Raw genomic sequence first — 20,806 nt, forward strand, 5'->3', positions numbered from 1 at the left:
CGTCACGGGAGATGAAAAATGGTGCCTATACATCAATTTGAAGCCAGGAGTCAAGCCGGATCTTCATCCAAAGAAGATCATGAAATGTTCGAAAAGAATGTCACGGCCAACAAAAAGCTCTACATTGCCCAGCAACACTACGTGAATGTGGCTATTCGACTAAAAAGACCTAATCCACATGGTCAAATCATACTTTTTCACGACAACGCCAGGCGCCATGTTGCACAAGTCGTCAAAGTTTCACTCCAAGAGCTCGAGGTCCTTCAACATCCGCCGTATTTTCCGAACCTTGCACCGACCGATTACTATCTTTTGATATAATTATTGTTTTTTGTTTAAATAGAAGTCTTCGGTAGAAACGCTATCAACTTATTCCCCAACCTAATGTATGTATTGTAGTATATTTCAAATCTACTACACGGAAAAAAACAACAAATCGTCACCTGGGCGGCTCAATGGATTTAATAATTTTTTGATCGCTTCTTGCGGTACATTTTTGAAACCTTGCGATATAAATAATATATACACCTTCAAAACCAAGACGAGATCCCACTAGCTTCAAACTAATTGTTATTTTGGGTACATTCGCTATCAGAATGCTTTTTCTTTCTGCAATATATGTATTGGCACTCTGATGTCGGAGAATGTACTTTGTGTGCTCTGGCAATATATGTAAGTGTAGAAGTATTACATTTTTGCATCTAACGAACTAGTCAACCTTTGCATCAGAGTTATACCAGTTAATTAACTAGTTCATATTGGACAAAACAGCAGATGATTGGTTCCATCAACACTTACATTCGTCTAATCGTCCTTTCGTGCATCCTTAACGTGTGAGGAATTTTTATTTATAATAAGAGAAGAATATTTGTTTCTCACAAAGCTCCAATTGGTCATTTTGGTCCAATGGACAACTGGTCCCATTCCACTTACTCTCTAACTAGTATACCGTCTTCCAGCAAAAGTCAGTATATATGCAAGGCAAAGCACATATAAACATACGTACATACATACATACATAAACGTATATGCTTGTTTATTACGTAAGACTTGTCGTCGTCGCATTCGAATGGTATTTGAACGGTATTGTTATGTCAATCACGTACATACATAATAATTACAGCGAATTTGCGAAAAATGCAAGTGCTCATTAAAACATCTAATCGCTTAGATATCAAGCAACTTAAATATCCAGCTAGTAAGAGGCGCAGATTGAAAATTATAACAGCTTGTTTGGAATTAGACAAAACCAATATACAAGAAATATTTTTCATTATACGTAGAAAGCTTCAGTAGTTGTAAAAATTAAATTACTTCAGTGAAACTAAATCACTTCACCATATTTTGATGAAAGTCTTTGCGTAACAAGCGAACACAGATTTTGTCTTTTGCGGAAATATAAACCTCAGAATAAACTGCTTTATACTAATACACCTCAAAGGTTCGAAATACAGTTATCGCAATTTTAAATAAGACGACATAAATCCAATTGAACTAATGGCGCACAGTGGGAACTTTTCATGTAGACTGCGGCCAAAAATCAATTTTTTTCACATCGTTCGATTTGCATAAAATTTTCAAAATTTATTAACAACTAATTAAGAATTGTTGTTTTAAAATTTTAGACCATAATCTTTATTATTTTTCTGTACACAGTATGTCAAAGTTAAGGTATGACAACATACTTGAAATATGGGAGTTCAAAGTGCTATATTTGAATGCTTGTTATTTACATATGAAACATCACACAACATTTCTAAAAATGCAATTCGTAAGAACCATTTTTCTTTATTAAAAATGACAAAAAATAAATAAATTCCTAAAAAATGGAAAAAAGTTGCATGTAGCATATATACAGCCCAAAAAAATGAACATTTATCATTTTCAAAGGACTAGAAAATATATTGCACCGCTGAGCACCGAATTAAGACTTATATCAAATTAAAGCTTGAAAATTCAGCTAAAAGTTAAAGAAAACAAGACATAGCACAGCTTAGCACAGCGATTTATACACAACAAAAACCACAAACAACCATGCGCGAAATTCACACTGCGCGCTATGCATATGTTTACGTGCAATAGTCGGAGCGAGTCTTGTCGCCAAAGCGAGTGGTGGGAGAGTACACAGAAGTGAGTTCTTAATGAGTTGGCGGTGAATCGTCAATTGTCCGTTATGGATTAAAATATAAATATGCTTGCATTATTATCTTTGTGACAGTGACAGTTAATACAAGTTTAATATAAAGTGTTTAGAAATTTGTTAAAGTTATGGATAAATCTAATATTCATTATAATGCGATTGTTGAACTATTGTTCGATAGGGATAAAGATATTGACGTTGTTGTTGGTGTCATATCAGCAAATTATAATTTGTCTGAGACAAATATAATTAATTTTCGCAGATTTTTAATAAAATATTTCTATCCAAAATTTAAATTAAAGTGGAACAAAAGTGCGCGCATTAAATCCAGGTTTTTAATTGATAATAAACAATGGCTTTCACGGCTTTATACGATAAATAAAAACGTTTTGAATATTGAGCAGCCAAGTACTTCGCTTTCAGCCAAACGTGGAAGACCTTGTATTTCATTTGAAGAAAGTCATGAGAGAACTAAGAGGACTAAAATAAAACATATTTGTGAAAATTATTCTGAAGAGCTGATAGTGTCTGCAGCTAAAAGATATAATAAAGAAGAAAATTTTAAATCGTTTACACCTGAAATCGATGCTGCATTATCAAAGCACCAGTATGAAATTTTAAGAAGCTCAGCCAAAGAAATCGGTTGTGATATTTTTCCAAATTATAAACAAATTTTGGCAGTTAAAAAGCAATGTTATCCTGCTAATATTACGGTTGAGGAAAAATGTAGTAGTGTTGGATTACAACAATTACTTGATCACACAGTTTCAAGAATTTTTAAATCTAAATCGCAATGTGAGGTTGAAGAGTTTCCACATCAGTTGCGTTTATTAAGCAAATGGGGCTGTGATGGGTCATCTGGGCACAGCAGTTAAAGAAATTGGAATACCATGATGATGTAAAAAATTTATTAAAAGATTGAAAAAAAAAACTTTTATTGCAGTACTATGAAAAGTAGGCGTAAAAATAGTAGGAATAATTTGAAATTCACACCAAATATTGAAAACTTTTTAAAACGTAAATGTACCAAAATTTTAAAGTTTGACCTAAAATTTTAAGAGGGGGCAAATTTTTACAAAATTATTACCCAATATTAGGAATTACACAAAATACAAGTATACAAAATTTTGTTATTTTTTTTTTAATTTTATGGAAGTTATGGCTACTTTATTGTTAAGGTTGTGTGGGAGGTAGGCGTAAAAGTGGGCGGATTTTTTTGATTTTTTAACAAGAAGTTTAAAATGTCTTAAAAGTGATTTCTGCAAATTTTAAAACTTCTAGAATGACTCCTTGTATTTTTGGCCACTGTGGCACCACTGTGTGGCGTCGGCATTGCACTGGCACTATGATTGGTATTTCAATTCATTAATTTTCAAATCACGATCAAACGTTACCAAATGCCATGTGATTTCGAACTTTGGTTGAGTTTGCAAAAGGTCTTTTTGACAAGTAAGCGGCTCCATATCAAATTATCCAAGAATTTTGAACATTGCCGTCAATTATTCTAAAAACTGGTTTATTTGTGCGCTTAAGTACAATAAATAAGTAAGTAAACCGAAAAAACTTTGAAAAATACATTTGCAAGCGGGCTTTATATACGAGTACGTGTGCTGGTGCTTCTTTAGAGTGGCGTTTCTCACTAAATCGCTGTACGTATTTGCATATAACTCGAAAAGTTAAAGGAATACCATTATGAAATATGAGAGGATTGCTGAGTAGAGACTAAGCAGAAAAGCTAGATTTACCATATAGATTGCAGAAGCTGTGAAAACCGAGAAGGCGAGTTTAGAGCACTTTTTCTGTAAATGTACGGGTTTGGCAGCCGGACAATCAATTAAGGTCACTGGGTGCTTCTTTCTTCGACAGCCTGGGGCAGTGCGCCAACCTAAACCTCATCAATATTCTCCATTATATCAACAGATCTGGTTGGCTGTAGTTATCTGCCCGTTGAAGGTCTCAGAATGGTATCAAACCGGCGATTTAGTGCTACTTGGGGAGTGCCAGTCTGGTACCATTATCTACCTGCCTACATATCTACTGAGTATAGTGTAAGGTACTATAAAAGCGATAGGAAATAAATCTGTTCAAATAAGATCAAAAAATATTTAATTCAAAAAATGTTGAGCAAAAAAAAAAAAAAATTGATTTTTAATCTAACATATTATATTATATATTTTTTAAGTTACTTTATCCTAAAAAATTCAAAAAATATTTTTTGGAAAGAATCGATGTCATTTCACTTAAAACCAAAATCAAATCATAAAATTTTTCTGGAAACTATTGTATTTTTCAGTTTACTTCTTTTTATACTCAAGCCAATGAACCAATTTTTAGAAGAATTGACGGCAATATCAAAACTACTTGGATCACTTGGATCAAATAAAATATTTTTTGATAATGTAAGAATAACAAAAGACTGACCAAGGGTAATCTATAAAAGGTGATATCGATTTTACAGCATTTTATCGATTTTTACTGATAATTGCATTTAAATCCACTTTATACAACACTTTGGTGGTCTACTCTGAAATTTCAGCTAAAGGAAGAATAGAATAAGAAAATATAATACAAATACAAACTTTGACAATCAGGCACCAATCAGCTGATTAAGCAATATCATCTTTTAGTAGATTTGTCATGAGACAGTTGGTAAAAGCCCGAGCGCATTTCTAAAATGAAAAAGTTTCTCATAACAACTATTTGGCAATCGCCGGAGGCATACAATTGCGAGTTCTGCCCATTTGTAGGACAATAACAATAAACCCACAAAAAATTGGAAATGGAGCTCAGCCGAACATCTAACAAAGGATGTATGCATCAATAAAATAAAGAAGATTGACGCATAAACCACTGAAAGGTTGACTTTACAGTTTCATATCGCCTCCGAACGGTCATAGGAGTGCTATTTACATATAATATTACTAGATGCCTCATCTTCTCTGCAGAATATGTCATACGTACGATATTTGCCTTTTATATTTGGCGCCTTTGCAACACTAAGGGTGATGTCTTCCGATTCGATAATTTTATTGAAAAGTTTAGTATGTATTATTGATCCTGTTTTAGTGAGTTGAAAAATTTATTTCGCAAAAAAAGATGGAATGCACTTGTGAAAATTTTCGTGCAATGATTTATTACGATTTTCGACGTGGATTATCGGGGCAGGAATGCATAGACCAACTAACTCTCACCCTTTGCATTGAAGCGCCACACTTAGCTACTGCGAAACGCTGAAACAACGAGTTCCAAGGTTGTTGTAAATTTGTGCAGTATGAATTTCGTGAAGGCCGTCCAAAAACGGTTTTTGTGCCAGAAGCAATCGATGCTGTGCGCTAATTGAAAACGCAAGATCGTCATGTGACATATCGCGGGATAGAGGCATTTTTGGGCATCAGTGAGACCAGCATATATACAATATTGCATGAAGTTTGTTTTCGTTGTACACCGCATTTTGAAAATTGCTCAAAAAAGGGATCGAGTCGATTGGTGTAAGGAAATGTTGACATTTATGAAACGAGTCTTGGATCTATGCATATGAGCCAGCAACTAAACAGCAATCGAAAATATGAGTGCTCCAAGACATGCTGAATCCAATAACAGTTGTTCGCTTAAGAAGCACCAGAAAGCAAATGGACGCCGTTTTTTCTGATAATCTGATCATGTCTCACCTGTGCCACTAGAGAAACTTATAATATTACTATTCATCCTAAGCCACATACGAGTATAACCACACTTTGTAGGATCCTCCGTTTATAGCACAATTAGAAAACACATTCCACATATTGGAGGAGCAGCTCAACCAAACAGCTAATAAAGGATGTGCGGCCCAATGCAGAAAAAATAACAATTTGCATTGTTGACCATTTGTCTGTGCACTGGCTAGACAAAACCCCAGCACACACACATAATTAGCAGTTGAAGTCAAGAAAGATACGCAAAAAACTTAAAACCTACAAAAACATGGAGCAAAATGCAAGCGAGGTAAATAAAATAGAATAGTAAATGAAATAAAAGCAAAACACTTTAAAAGATAAACAGATAAACAAATACACACAGCGTACAAAGCTGGATTAATATAGAAAATATGGGGTTAGGGCGGACGCCACTGAGACGAATGTAAAGCAGTGCAGAATGGTTGAGCGGCCACTTAAATTTGATCGCACACAAGGCTGTTTGGGGGCAGTTAGGCCAGCGCAACGCAGGTCATGTCGGCGATTTGATGATGAATGTGTTTTTGTATTCATCCACATGCACACATGCAAACACACGGGTACATAGATGAACATATGTTTGAAGCTATTTGTCTTGAATTCAGTTAGGTAGCGTAGATTGACTGACATGTGCGACGATGTTTGTAGTTGTAGGTAAATATCCATTCGTACGCACAGTGGCGGCTAAAATAATAGCAGCGGCTGTGTATTGCAAAGTTTTGACTATTTTGTATTTTTCTCAACTGATTTAATTTTTTTTTTATAAAAGTATAGTTATAGGAGATAAAGACTATATAACTCTCAGCCTTAAATTTTAAGGAAGATTTAAAAAATGTTATTGTTAGAATATAAAAATAAAAATCTTATATAAAAATAGAATTTGTCATCAAAATTTCAAACTTTTTGGACAGAACTTTTTGAAGACTAAATTTTCCTAAAAATTCTGGGCAAGCAATTCTGTAGCGCACTCAAAACGTTCAATATGTTTTAATTTTTGATAATTGTTTTGCAAACGGCGTTATGCATTTTCTTCTATATAACGAATACTCTAAGTTTTTATATGGAAGAAAGCGCAAAACACCGTAAAAAAAAGATTTGTTTAAATTAATTGGAATTTTCAGCCATTTTAAACTTGTATAATTTCATCAGATGAAAATGCACCATACAACTGCATATCTAGAATTTTTCTAAAAATTTCAAATTCGAGATATAGCTAAAAATTTTGGGTTATTTGCTTTTTTTGCGGTGTGAACCGAAGTGGATGAAAAATTGTGTTAAGTTCCGACAGCAGATTTGTCATGTAAATTTTGCAAATCCTTTAACCCTTATATGTTTTTTGGCGCGTTACAAATATTTAACTTTAATTTTCAAACTTGTGAGAATTTCCATTCTGTGAAAAAAAAAACGCAATCGACTGCAGCTCCGAAAGGATCAAATGAAAAATTGTGTGAATAAAAAAATTTAAATAGAACTGAAAGCAAATCGTGTGTCATATGTTGAGCCAGCCAACGAAGCCACTGAATCTTTATTCGCTGCGCTATGCCTATGTCCGCGTAAAGCTCACGCAGCTCATTGCTCCATCGCGTACGGTACTCGTCGCCACTAACGTGCAAAGGTCCAAAAATCTTCTGCAGAATCTTTCTCTCAAATACTCCAAGGGGCGCCTGATTGGATATTTTCATCGTCCAAGCTTCTGTCCTATACTTTAGGACGGACATGATGAGATCCTTATAAAGTATCATATTAGTTGTGTTCGTCGAGTGAGGACATTACTACTCAATTGCCTACTTAGTCCAAAGTAGCACTTGTTGGCAAGAGAGACTCTACGTTGGATTTCAAGGCTGACATTGTTATCGGTGTTAATGTTGGTTCGTAGATAACCGAAGTTTCTTACAACCTTGAAATCATAACTGTCAACAGTGACTTGGGTGCCAATACGCAAGTGTGTCGACTGTTTGTTTGATGACAGGAGGTACTTTGTTTTGTACTCATTCAGGATGGTTCCATATGTAGAAGTCCACAAATGTGGTGAAAGTACCTTATCATCATTCAGTTGGGAGTGCCCAGAACGTTTCTCCTGCATATCGTCCAAGCAGCTTACATCTTTCGGGCTTCGATCTAGTATCCTCTGGGTAGCTTCCGAACAGCCATTCGAGAGCGAGCTAATGTGAGAAGGCGAAGCAATACAGGATATCTGGTTGAGCGCTGGATTTGGGATGCGACACGTAAATGTCTCCTATCAATAAAAACAGAAAATAAAGCCTTGAACGAGAAGCCCCTACACTGATGTGTTCACTTCAAGGCAATGAAATTTCAAATTGAGCTACATGGACATGGGTAGACCAATTAGCTGGGACTGGATTAAAAAATTAAAATCAGAATTTTATCACAAACTGTATTTTTAGAAAAAAGTTTTAATTTAGTCAATGGAGAAATTAAAACAATTTTCAGATTTAAGTGAATACCTATTAGCGAAAGCTGAGGCTTTATGTTTCATAGACGAATAAAAAGATCAAATAAAGGAAGAAAGATGGAATTCGTGAGGCTATTGAGGAGTTAGGGCAGCCATTTTGCAATTCGGTTATGGAAAATTTCATGAAAAGGATATTATCCTGTAAGCGTGGTCGTGGTGGTCATTTGCCTGATGTTATTTTCCACTATTAACAGCATACCTTTCTCTTTATAATGAAATAAACATCCTCAGCATTTTTCTTTGAATATCAAAATAACACCTCTTATTAAAAACCCTTTATATTATATTTACGACTATAATAAACTCGTATAAGCGAAAGCCAAAATTTACTTTTAATGGAGAAAAAAAAAATTTAATGTGTAATTAAGTTTGTATTTAGTATTTGTATAAGAAACTTAGGTCCAAGCCATATGTAAAAATATTAATAAATAAAAAATTCAAATTTATTTAATAGTTTTAATAAATAGAAACATTCAAATTTATTTAATAATTTTAATAAAAAAAAAATCAAATTCAGCGATAAGTAAAAATTTTAATTAATAAAAAATTCAAATTTATTTAATAATTTTAATAATTTATTCAAATTGAATTAAACACTTATGCGGATTTTTGTTGGGCCTTATGTTTCAATGCTGATTTAAGGGTTAAGGTAGTGTAAACAAGCTTTTGACAAATTTGCTTTGACTTAATGCGTCGGCCATCAGTACTCAATTCACGTTGCTTCATTCACATTAATATGAACTACAGTGTAGCTTCCCTTACGGACACCTCCCACAAGTGGGCACTTCTTTGAGTACATACCACAAATGCTTAAGAATTCAAAAAAAATATTGTTTTTCTTGAGCAGATAACCCCAAAACAGCGGAAAATCTCATAAAATGTTAGCCCTTCCATAGCAAATAATTACATTTTTTACACTTTTCTCATAAGCGGAACAATTTTTCAGTCTTTATCAATATAAATATTTTTATAAAAAAAAGTTTTATAAAAAAGATAATTACTCAAAACTTGACTGTTACTAATTTGACCGCCACTGTATGTACATTTCGTTTTTGCACCAAAGTAGTCTGTTTTTTTTTCTGTTTTTTGTTATTTAGTTAGGTTTGTGTATTTGCTGCTAGTGCTTGTTGTTGATTATAGCGGAACAACGATAAATTAAATGAATTTAAATTGAAGATGATGCCACAAAGAAATAAACTGCGTAAATATTTTGAAAAAAAAGAAAGAATCGCTGCAGCAAGTATGGTGTGCCCCATGGCAAAGCATGTGATTTCAGCCATTTGCTATTAAATTTGCATTTGCGAAATTTTTTCCAATTTAATTGTTTCACCGCTCACTTTTTCCGCAATTAATTCTATTTATGTGCCATTACTTTCACTTTAAACGCAATTGATTGTGCCACCCGTACCGATATTGCGTTATATTTCCGCGAATCCCATGTACAGCAAGTCGCCACAAAAATCAATGCCTGCTCGCTCACTGCACGCAACGACCATCATAATCAAATCAATTCTTTGCCCTTCACCCTTCACCCTTCTCGACTTATGCGATCTGCACATGCCACTTGCAAGTGCAAGCACATACATACTTGTCTATATGTACACACATACATACATACATATATTCCCCATTCCCGCATACCTAAAAGGACTGACCGTTCAACGAACGTGGTGTTGCGCCTTTTTACATCAATTACACCCAATTTTAATTTTAATTTGAATTCGCCTTTCACAATTCAACAACCAATTTAAATGTTCAATTGAATTCTATTTGCACTGCTTCTTTTTCCTGCTACTACTTCTTCTTCTACTTCTGCTTCCTGCACTTCCACTTCAATACAGTTAATCACCGTTTTCACAATTTTTGCGTCCACCGTCAGATTTCGTCCGCGTTCAGCAAATTCTCGATTTGTACTGTCCGCGCTGCTGCTTTACTGTCATTGATGCGGCCAGTGGTTGGTGGCTGGTGGCTGGCGGTTGGCGTTTGGCTTTGGCGGCTGACGTGCGCTCCAATACGTGCATGTTTAAGTAAGTACGAGTATAAGTTTGCCTATGCGGCTGCGGCTACGCCGAAGGTGGTGTTGGTAGCGGTGGCAAAGCGCTCATTATTCATGATTATGCCTTTTGCGAAATTGTGTAACCGAAAAAACTTGCAGCTCTGTGCCGGTGCCTGGCTGTCTATGTATGTGTGTGCGTGTGTGTGTGTGTACCTGTGTGCCACAGACGAACTTTTATCATTTATCAACGCACAACAATGGCGCGCTTCACTTCGTCCACTCTTTTCTCTTTACTCTTCACACTGACTCCTAGTCTTGTCCGGTCTGCGGTCAATGCGACTAGTGGAATCACAGCTCTCTGCCGTCTATGTACTCTCCTGCGTCACTTTATTGGACAATTTTCAATTATGCCATTTCAGGTTTTTCTACGTGCGGTTGCAGAAATTATCGTCGCATAGCGGATAAAAATACCACAACAGTCGCACTGCAGCACCAACTGCGGCATGCTACGGTTGGCGGAGATTGTTATCACATCGCCATTTATCAGCATAGTTTCTATATGAGTTGATAGATTTATAAAAAAGTATGCCCGTCTTCCCATTCTTATGTGACAAGTGTGCAAGTAAGTCAAATTTATTGGCCATTACTGGCACGGCTACTGGGCGCAGCAGCTATTTAAAATGCAGCTCGCGTTCGCTTGTTTTTTTGCTATCTATTTTTAGTGTGAAATGAAGTTGTGCGCTGAAGTCCGGTTGTTCGTTTATGAAATTCTCTAGTTGGACCACACTTTAAGCCGCTGTTTGCTATTGGAGACAATTACCGCTTGCGTTACCACACCCCTGATCTTTGCTTGTTCTGCCGTTCTGCCGTTCTTGCGTTCTACGTCTAATCGCTCATCCATTGAGGCTACGATATGTGTGGAAAGTTGGTTGGATAGAAAAAAAAAATGTAGGTATAATGTGTAGACGCTTAGTGAATCATAATGATGATGATTATGGCTGTAGTAAACAAACTTTTATAAACCAATGATCTCATTTTTGGAGAAGGTATAGCAAATAAATATATTTATTAGCCTATGAAGCTTTCTATATTTTTGTACGTTTGCATTCGCATTTGTACGGCCGGTGAGATAGAAAAGCGGAAAACGTAAGAACTTGAAATTTGAATGGGTCGAGCCAGATTTGGTGGCTCCTAAAACACTCAGCCTAAAAATCCCATTGTATTTAGAGCTAGAAGGAGGGAAGGAGAAAAGTATCAGAGAAAGAGATAGGAAAGAATAGGGACAGAGATAGAGATAGTTAGTCTTGTGAGAGTTTTCCAGATTCTTTGGCAAATCTGTAAATATCCTCCAGTTTTAGAGAACGAATATTACTCATTCCCACGACATCAGAACCCAAAACTCGTAGTCTTGCTCTAGCAAAGGCAGGACACTCACAGAAGAAGTGCTCAGTGCTATCCGCCTCCTCCAAGCAAGACAAGCACATTGGATCCTCAGTGATTCCAATGGTGGTCATATGCTGACCCCATGGGTTGTGTCCTGTAATAATACCGATCATACAACGAACGTCTTTCCTTCCAAGTTTTAGTAGAAAGTTTGATAGTTTTCTTTTCGGACTTGTCAAAAAACTCTTTGCAGTTCTGCAGCGTTCTAGAACGGACCATCGCTCTTTATGTAGATTGCCTACATAATCGCTGATCCAATTCATGATTCCTGCGGAACTGATTCCGATTATTGGCTCTGACCCTTGTGGGGCAACCGCTAATCCACGGTTGGCCAATTTATCGGCAATTTCGTTTCCTTGAATACCGTAGTGTCCTGGAACCCATATAAGTACAAGCTTGTTTTGTCTTGCGACAAAATTAGGCTTCTTCTTTTATTCTTGAACAATCTTTGAGGCTTGCTTCGCGCTCTCCAGGGCCTTCAGTGCAGCCTGATTGTCACTGAAAACTCCAATCTGATTCCCGCTCCATGTCCTCTCGATTATTCATTCAGCTACTTTCAGGATGGCAAAAATTTCCGTTTGGACAACAGTTGCCATATCCCCCATAGCATAGTGATACTTATTACTATCGTTTAAATACCATCCGGCTCCAGACCCTATTTCATTCTTAGACCCATCGGTAAAGAAAATATCCATCAAGAACAAGTAGGAACGTAATCAGCGTGGCAATATAAGGTTGTATTTTGCAGTACAAGTTCAATGAGCTCCAAAATTGCAACGGAGGAAGAGCGTATAAACGTATATAGCGGTAAACGTATTTTGGCTTGAAAAAAAAAAAATGGAATGAGGTGTTGGAGCGCACTTTGGCAGAAACCATGTAACTACAAAGTGGCGTTATAATTGTTTTTAACAATGATAAACTTCGGTTTTGCTTTTGGACTACTTGATGTTTTAGTAGTTTTTTATTATAGACGAAAAACAAAACGAACATAGTGGCCGCCTCGAAAACTAATGGCCATATTTAACCGATTCATGGTATTTTCGAAAAACTCTTGCCAGAACTTTCCACAATAAGTTCCTGCATTCTTGACGGCTGTTTTTATTGAAGGCATCAGGAGTCTGAAACTTGTTGATATAGACCTCCGATTTAAAAAAAAAAACTCCATAAAAAGATGTTTAGAACTGTTAAATCAGCCGATATTTTCGGCGAATGCAAATCCCTAAAACGACAGATTAGTTGACCCAGAAATGCAGACTTCGGAATTTCGCTAAAATAGTTCATGCTGTATTCGCCGTTGTTCCATCCTGTTGGAACCACATGTTCTCCAGCCCCAATTTATTCAAATTAGGAACAGTCGTTGAGCATGGCTATGTATCGCTTGCCGTCCAAAGCACTTGCCTGACCTGTGGTGTTGTCTCAAAAAATAAGACCTAGTGGCGTCTCCAGCGTAAACAACATGCAGTAACTGTGAATGGTTGTACTGGCTTTTCGTGGATCATATCCGTGACCCAGATCCGATAATTTTGCTTACGTACATACCCATAGACATGATGGACATGATGATTTTCAATAAAAAGTTGTCTTTTTTGTGGTCGAGATTAAGGATGGTTTGAGCGTAGGCTTCACGCATTTTGCGTTCAACAGCTAATTTGTTGCATTGTCTCCATTTTGTAAGGGAACATGTTTAATACTTTTACCGAAATTCCTCCCCGTTTAATGCTCAATAGGGTGGCACGTCGCCTCGTGGATACACCGGGGCCGTCTGTGGCATATTCAGGCACTGCTGGGATATTTTTTAGAAGAACGGTTTCTCTGGAGCCTGTTAGATCTGGTGGCATCTCATTTTGTTCTAATGAATCGAAGCAATGATTACTCGTTCCTGAGAAGTATAGCAAATCATACCTTGCTGACGTGTATTTTGTATCTAATATAATTATGAAATCTCACACATGTCGAAGCAAATTTAATATTTCCCTTTATTTGCAAAAATTATAATATCTTCCGGTTTGAGTTTGAGCAATCTTGTCAGATTTATATATATGTATAATTGGCGCGTACACCCTTTTTGGGTGTTTGGTCCCTCCTCCTATTTGTGGTGTGCGTCTTGATGTTGTTCCACAAATGGAGAGACCTACACTTTCAAGCCGACTCCGAACGGTAGGTATTTTTTATGAGGAGCTTTTTCATGGCAGAAATACACTCGGAGGTTTGCCATTGCCTGCTGAGGGGCGAACGCTATTAGAAAAATCTTTTTTTTTTAATTTGGTGTTTCACCGAGATTCGACCCTACGTTCTCTCTGTGAATTCCGAACGGTAGTCACGCACCAACCCATTCGGCCACGGCTTGTCACATTTAGTAAATAAAATAATAATAACATGAGAATTAGAACGCTGTATATGTCAAAGATGCTATTAGCAAGATACAAATGATACCACCTTAACTGGCGATGCTAAAGAGGTATGCATTTTATTGAAATAAATACAATAGAAAAACGCTTTAGAACGCAAAAGCCATTTCCATAAAAATAATTCGAAGCAAAGAAAAAAATTAATACCGTATGAATCGACGTATGGAGTTGACTCCCGGCCTACTCAACATAAGCATTACTGATTCTCCAAATCGCCAAGTATACTGAAGGCCTATAAAGATAGAAAATGGGCAAAACACGGAGACAGGAAGTAATATTTAACGGAAAACTCCTCTTCAAACTCTCTCAACCCCTTGATGAATCTGAGTGATAGAGAATATATTTGATCCCTTCTCAATTCATCTGATCTAAAAATGCGCCTCTTTAGTCTAGCGAAAGTTGGCCAAAACAGAGAAAGTGCTTTGTAATCTCATCCTCCACCCGACATATTGGGTTGGCACTGATTCCTACGGTAGCCATAGTCGTCCGATTCGGCTTTTGTTTATAATCCCATTTGGTCTTCTCACGGCAAACATAATTGTGACGGAAGTGTGGAGGCTACATCAACGGTGCCTGTGTCTTTTGAGATCTGGAATTCACTTTACAGTTTTTGCAAAACCTGGTCGGATAGTTCACTCGATTGCCATTCAAGTGAACTGCAAACCAGTTCGCCAATTCCTCAGCTCTTACCTTGAATATCTCAGTACTCTGGAGTTGCTTGCTCCTATTCAAGATGGAGTTTAACCTCAACTTGTATTCCTGCATAATTTTTCAGGACATACGAGCGTTTTCTATAATGTTTTAGGCAGACTGGCTGCCACTGCAGACTCACCTTCTGTCAATGATCTATTGTCATCACCTCTGATCAGTTTCTCTCAGTTCCGGTTTCGGTCTTTGAGCTATTCGCAAAGATATTTTTGGACAAATCTCCCAAAGGAGATTCGTAATATCTTCATTTTCTATTCTCTAGAGATAAATTGGCATCGTTGAAATTCAACATAGAATCTCTCTTGCCAACAAGTGCTACTTTGGACTAAGTAGGCAATTGAGTAGTTTAGTCCTCTCTCGACGAACAAAACTAACGCTCTACAAGACTCTTATCATGCCTGTCGTAACGTATGACGCAGAAGCGTGGACGATGAGAACATCCGATGAAGCGACGCTTGGGGTGTTTGAGAGAAAGATTCTGCGGAAGATTTTTGGACCTTTGCACGTTGGCAACGGCGAATATCGCAGGCGATGGAACGATGAGATGTATGAGCCAGCGGCTTCGTTGGCTGGGTCAAATCGTCTGAGCGCATACAAACGCTCCGGCTCTGAAAGTATTCGATGCGGTACCAGCTGGTGGTAGCAGAGGAAGAGGAAGGCCTCCTCTGCGTTGGAAAGATCAGGTGGAGAAGAACTTGGCTTCACTTGGTGTCTCCAATTGGCGTCGGTTAGCACGAGAAAGAAACGACTGGCGCGCTTTGTTAAGCTCGGCTAATATCGCGTAAGCGGTTATCGCGTCAATAGAGAAGAAGAAGAAACTGGCCCTGTCTAATATTACTTTGGCCCAGTACGTAGAATAATCTGAAATTTCCGTTTTCCGTCCAGTTCCGTTTTCAGTATTGGATTCGTTGTTGAAGAAATTTTTTACTACACTTCCGGAAACAGACTCTGGAATTCTCCATTGTTCTTCAGAACGCAATCTGACACTGAGTTTCCTGCCAAAGACTACTTCTGTCACAAGTACTCCGTCAGTTCTGTCGTCGTGCATTCATAGGAATGCAGCCGGCATTGCTTTTTCTCGAAAATTTATATCTTTATCATATGACCCTCACAAGCATGATAATTAGTCTGATGAAGCAGCAATAACCTTAGTTTTGCTATATATTTTCCGACACTACCGAAAAAACTTCGAACTCCCGGTTTTTCTTCACCTATGTGCGTGTGTGGGTCTCCGTGTCAAATTCTTGTTTACAAAAGATTACACTTTCATGGAAGGTTTCTACTTCTAAGTGCTAAAGGTTGACATCTACTCGTTTTCTCTTTCTCGTGCTAAAGTTTTCTTGCTTGAACTCTCTACCGATGCAGATCCACAACCACCATATTTTCCTTATTTATCTCAGTGTGACTTCTAGCTAATGGCGCAAAACAGTTTTCCGACAATCTTCAATTCCTGGACAATAAAATAAGAGCTACCACACTATATGACTTCTATGATTTTATCAGCATTTTCGGCAGTAGACCCATCATCAGACCGGAATCATTGGAATCACTGCTTTGATGCTGTATTGGCTCTCTAACGAGAACACTTCTTGTGGCCACCTGTTTCGAATTTTCACCTTGATCGATGATGTGTTGAAGAATGTATCTAATTTGCTGTTTTCAAATCTTTGATTTGGAACAGTGGAACACACCAATGGCTGAACTAAAAATAAACCGGTGAAGAGGTTTTTTTTGCTACCAATTACCTGAAAGTCGTTTTTGTTATTAAATGAAATTTATTAAAAAAAAAATTAGGAAAAATACATTACATTACAAAGTGTTATTGAATCTACAAATACAACAATTTGGTAGGCTATTGTCAAGTTTCAGCTAAAGCACGAGGAGGAAAATAAGACTCTGACAACCAAGCAGCAATAAGCTGTTGACACAACACCATCTTGTTTAGATTCGGCCTGGCCATTTCTATATTCATTTTAAGTGACAAGTCACCTATTCTACGTCACCTGTTAGAAAACAAACATTTTGTACTTTATTCAACTATTTCGGGCAGTATATTTTATATATTACATTTAGAGAAACATTTAATTTCAACAATTTTTATGAAGTCTATAGTTTTAAGCCGACCCCGAACGGCAGATATTTTTTATGTGGTTGCCATTCGGCTAAGGTTGCCATTACGTACTACATTATAGTACTGGCATGTTCGAATGGACCGTAATACATGATTGAATAAATTCCGCTTATCATGCTGAGCATTTTGGTATTTGTATATCTGAACACAGTACTATTAAAGGGTGGTTAAATTTCAAGGGCCGATGTTGAATGTGAACCACACCTAAACGTCAAGCTTTTTTCTGCATTTCATTTGACATTTTTCAATTTCAGACTAATTCGATTTAAACCATGGAAAGATACACAATCGAGTAACGCGTTAAAGTTATTCAGGCTTATTACGAAAACGGGCGTTCAAATCAAAATGCATACCGCACACTTCGTGATTTTTTCGGTCAATTTAATCGTCCAAATGTGCGTACAATCGGAAAAATTGTGCAAAAGTTTGAACAAACTGGGTCTGTAGGAGATGTAAAAACACCAGTTCATGCGCGTACAGCTCGTACTGCAGAAAATATTGCTGCTGTTCGCGATAGTGTGGTTGAAGAGCTGTCCACCTCAACTCGTCGTCGTGCCCAACAATTGCACCTCTCACGCTCGTCGTTGATGAACATTATGCATAAAGACGTGCATTTACACGCTTACAAGGTGCAATTGGCTCAAGAACTAAAACCTCTTGACCTTTTCAAGCGTCGTCAATGGTCAGAATGGTTGCGGGAAATGGCAACAGTGAATGACCAATTTTCGAAGAAAATCATCTTCAGTGATGAGGCACATTTTCACCTCAGTGGACTCGTCAATAAGCAGAATTGTCGCATTTGAGCGAATGATAATCCAAGAGTGATTGCCGAAAAACCAATGCATCCACAAAGAGTGACTGTTTGGTGCGGTTTAGGGCCGGCGACATTATTGGCGGCATTTTTTCCAAAATGAGGCCGGTCAGGCAGTTACTGTGAATAGTGTTCGCTATCGTGAGATGATAACGAACTTTTTATGGCCCGAATTGGAAGATATGGATGTGGGCGATATTTGGGTTCAACAGGATGGTGCCACTTGTCACACAGCTAACGAAACAATGACTCTTTTGCGCGAAAAATTTGATGGCCGAATAATCTCACGTCGCAGCGATGTCAATTGGCCGCCAAAATCATATGACTTGACACCGTTGGACTTCTTTCTTTGAGGTTATTTGAAAGAAAAGGTGTACGTCGATAAGCCAGCAACAATTCAAGAGCTAAAGGATTAGATAATTTGGCACATTAACGGCATAGAACCTCAATAATGCCCCAGCGTCATCGAAAATTTGGACCATCGGATGGAAGTGTGCCGCCGAGCCGTGGCGGCCATTTGGCCGATATTTTGTTCCATACGTAATTGAACTATACTAGTATTATTATAATAAAGAGAAATTACAATAATTTCCTAAAACATTCTATTTTATTCCAAATCAACACCAGCCCCTAAAACTTAACCACCCTTTATAATACGCAACCGCACGCAATAAAGTCATTAAATTCGACGATTCTGTATATTTACCACACATTTCCGATGATCATTTCCTTACTCTACTTACAATTTCTATTCAATCTGAGATCAATCTTCCCTAACCAAATATAAATAGTTTCTTCGAGTAGGCAAAAAAAAAATCGAAAATGCCATTAAATTAATTTGCTGTTAACCATTATATCGAAACGTTTAATCAGAATTAAAAAATTATGTGCCCCAATAAACCGCAGGTCATACACATACATGTATTTTTATTCTAATTGATTTGCACTTTGTTTATCTCTTCTTGCGTGTGCTCTTGGAAAAAAGCCGGCATATTAAATTACCCGAACAATTACGCATTTGCGTTTGCATAGATATATGTATACCGTTACTTCGTGCATGCGTACGTTCAAGGCTTTTTTCGAGCAGACCTCAAGTTATTTTACTACGATTTTTATAGCCACATTCATTAATATCGGTGTGAGGTTGCGGCGGGGGCGAAAGCAGCATTGGCCGAGTGAATGGCGGCAGCTCAAATGTGTATCCGATATGCGAATGCGAATGTAGTGGGCAGCTAGGCGCAAAGGTGATGAGCGGAGTACCGTGTTTACGAGGAGACATATGACACCAACAACACCGCTACCCCAGCGAGAGCGCCTCAGCGAGAGTGTCTCATGTAGCACTATATTTGTATGTAAGTATATTTACATACATACTTACATAGTTGTTCATTACATTACAATAAAATATGTAGTGTTAGATACGTAGGAAAAATGTATCTGTTTGTGCAACTCGAAACTATTCAATTTCAATTTTTCGGCAATTGAGTGACGCTTTTGCTTTTTGCGATTGTATGCAATTGATGAATGCGCTTTTTAAACGCCACATTACACTATTCGACCACTATTTATTATGAATATACTGCCATGATTGTTTAGATTTTTCACTGCCCGATCAATACAGGTGCGACTTAGTTTTGCTTTTGTTTTTTTTTTTTTGTTTTGTTTTGCGGTTCTGTGTTAGATTTTTTCATTAGTTTAAATGCCACAACACATAAAAATCAATTACAAGCGCTTGCCAAACGAGAAAAGAAAACAAAAAGAGAAGAAGAATCTCACACAAGTACACACTTATGATAAGGGACCTTTGTCTTTTTGCCTTTTCACTGTTTGTTGCAAAGTTTTCCAAATATCCGTTTGCTTTACGTACTGCGTTGTGCAAAATTTCGCGTCTGTTATGCCGGAAAATTTACGACGAATTGAAGCTTTCGTCTCAACTTAACTCAATTCGGACCGTGGACGGTGGACTCGCGCTTGCTAGCTGGCTGACTGGCTATAGTGGCACCCGCAGTGACCCTGCCACCCTTTCACCCGCTTAACCCACCACTCTAAACGAAAAGATAGTAAAGGCTCTGCAAAATGTCTGCACTGCTGCCGTCATTGTAGTTGTTGATGTTGGCAGCTGTTTTTATTGTACTTTTTATGTAGTAACAATGACACAAAAGAGCGGCTGCCTGTGTTGGTTGCACTTGCTATTATTGTTGGTGTGTACAAGCCAGACGTAGGGGTTGTTACTTCGGGTGCCTACTAGCGTTTCGTATTTCATGGCGAACAATGTTGCTTCTTATTGTTATTTACACAACTATTCTCTAAAGCTGCGTAGTTGGCTGTGGTGAAGTAATGAAATACTTTCAGCAAAAATTGCTATAATATAATAATTTAATTTCGGCTTTTAAGTAAAATTCTCAATAATAAAAAGTAAGTATAAATCAAGCTTTTAAAATATTATCTATATTTTTTTAAACTTTTTTTCTAATACATATTAGTTAAAACCCATCAAAGGCAATATCTTTTGGTAAAGCTCCTATTTATATCTCTGCATTCACCGAGAATTTGAATGTCTTTACTACGACTTTTATGCTTGATGTTGGACGCTTGCTGAGTTTGGGGTGGCAGTCTTTGCTATTTCCTGAAAAGCTTTGAAATGGCTAAGAGCTTTTTCGCCAGCGAAAGCATATAAGTTAAGTATACGACGTGACTGATTATTAGTTTCATCGAAATTCAAATTTTTTTAATTGCATGCTGAGTCTAAATTTGTCTAAGAGTTGGAAAATGGTGGTTGTGAATTACTTTTAGGAGTCGAAAAACAAATTGCATTTGGGATGATGCGATACAAAATAAATTATTTCTACTCATTTGCTTTTTGTCGTACAGTATTTGTTCAAAACTTTAAGAACGTTAAGAGTTTCTTATAATATTTCTTATTATGAGTAGATGTTTAGCTCCGGCTAAATAATAAAACTAGCATATTTGTACACCTATTGTGGAC

General features: G+C 37.2%; 1 protein-coding gene across 8 annotated transcripts in view; it reads right to left on the bottom strand.

The window, feature by feature from the left end:
* The window catches only part of LOC128863710 (uncharacterized), a 36,769-nt gene extending 16,744 nt beyond the window's left edge, over positions 1-20,025 (bottom strand). The window contains exon 1 of one of the 8 annotated variants that reach the window (XM_054103002.1): positions 19,688-20,025. The gene's annotated coding sequence lies outside the window, so the exon portion shown is untranslated. Of the gene's footprint in view, positions 1-9,964; positions 10,254-19,198 lie in introns of those variants that run through there. The other 7 variants (XM_054103001.1, XM_054102998.1, XM_054102996.1 and 4 more) reach the window with 7 other exon arrangements.
* Between the last annotated feature and the right edge of the window lie 781 nt (positions 20,026-20,806).

Source organism: Anastrepha ludens, chromosome 5 (assembly GCF_028408465.1).
Source record: "Anastrepha ludens isolate Willacy chromosome 5, idAnaLude1.1, whole genome shotgun sequence".
In the NCBI taxonomy this organism is placed as follows: Eukaryota; Metazoa; Arthropoda; class Insecta; order Diptera; family Tephritidae; genus Anastrepha; species Anastrepha ludens.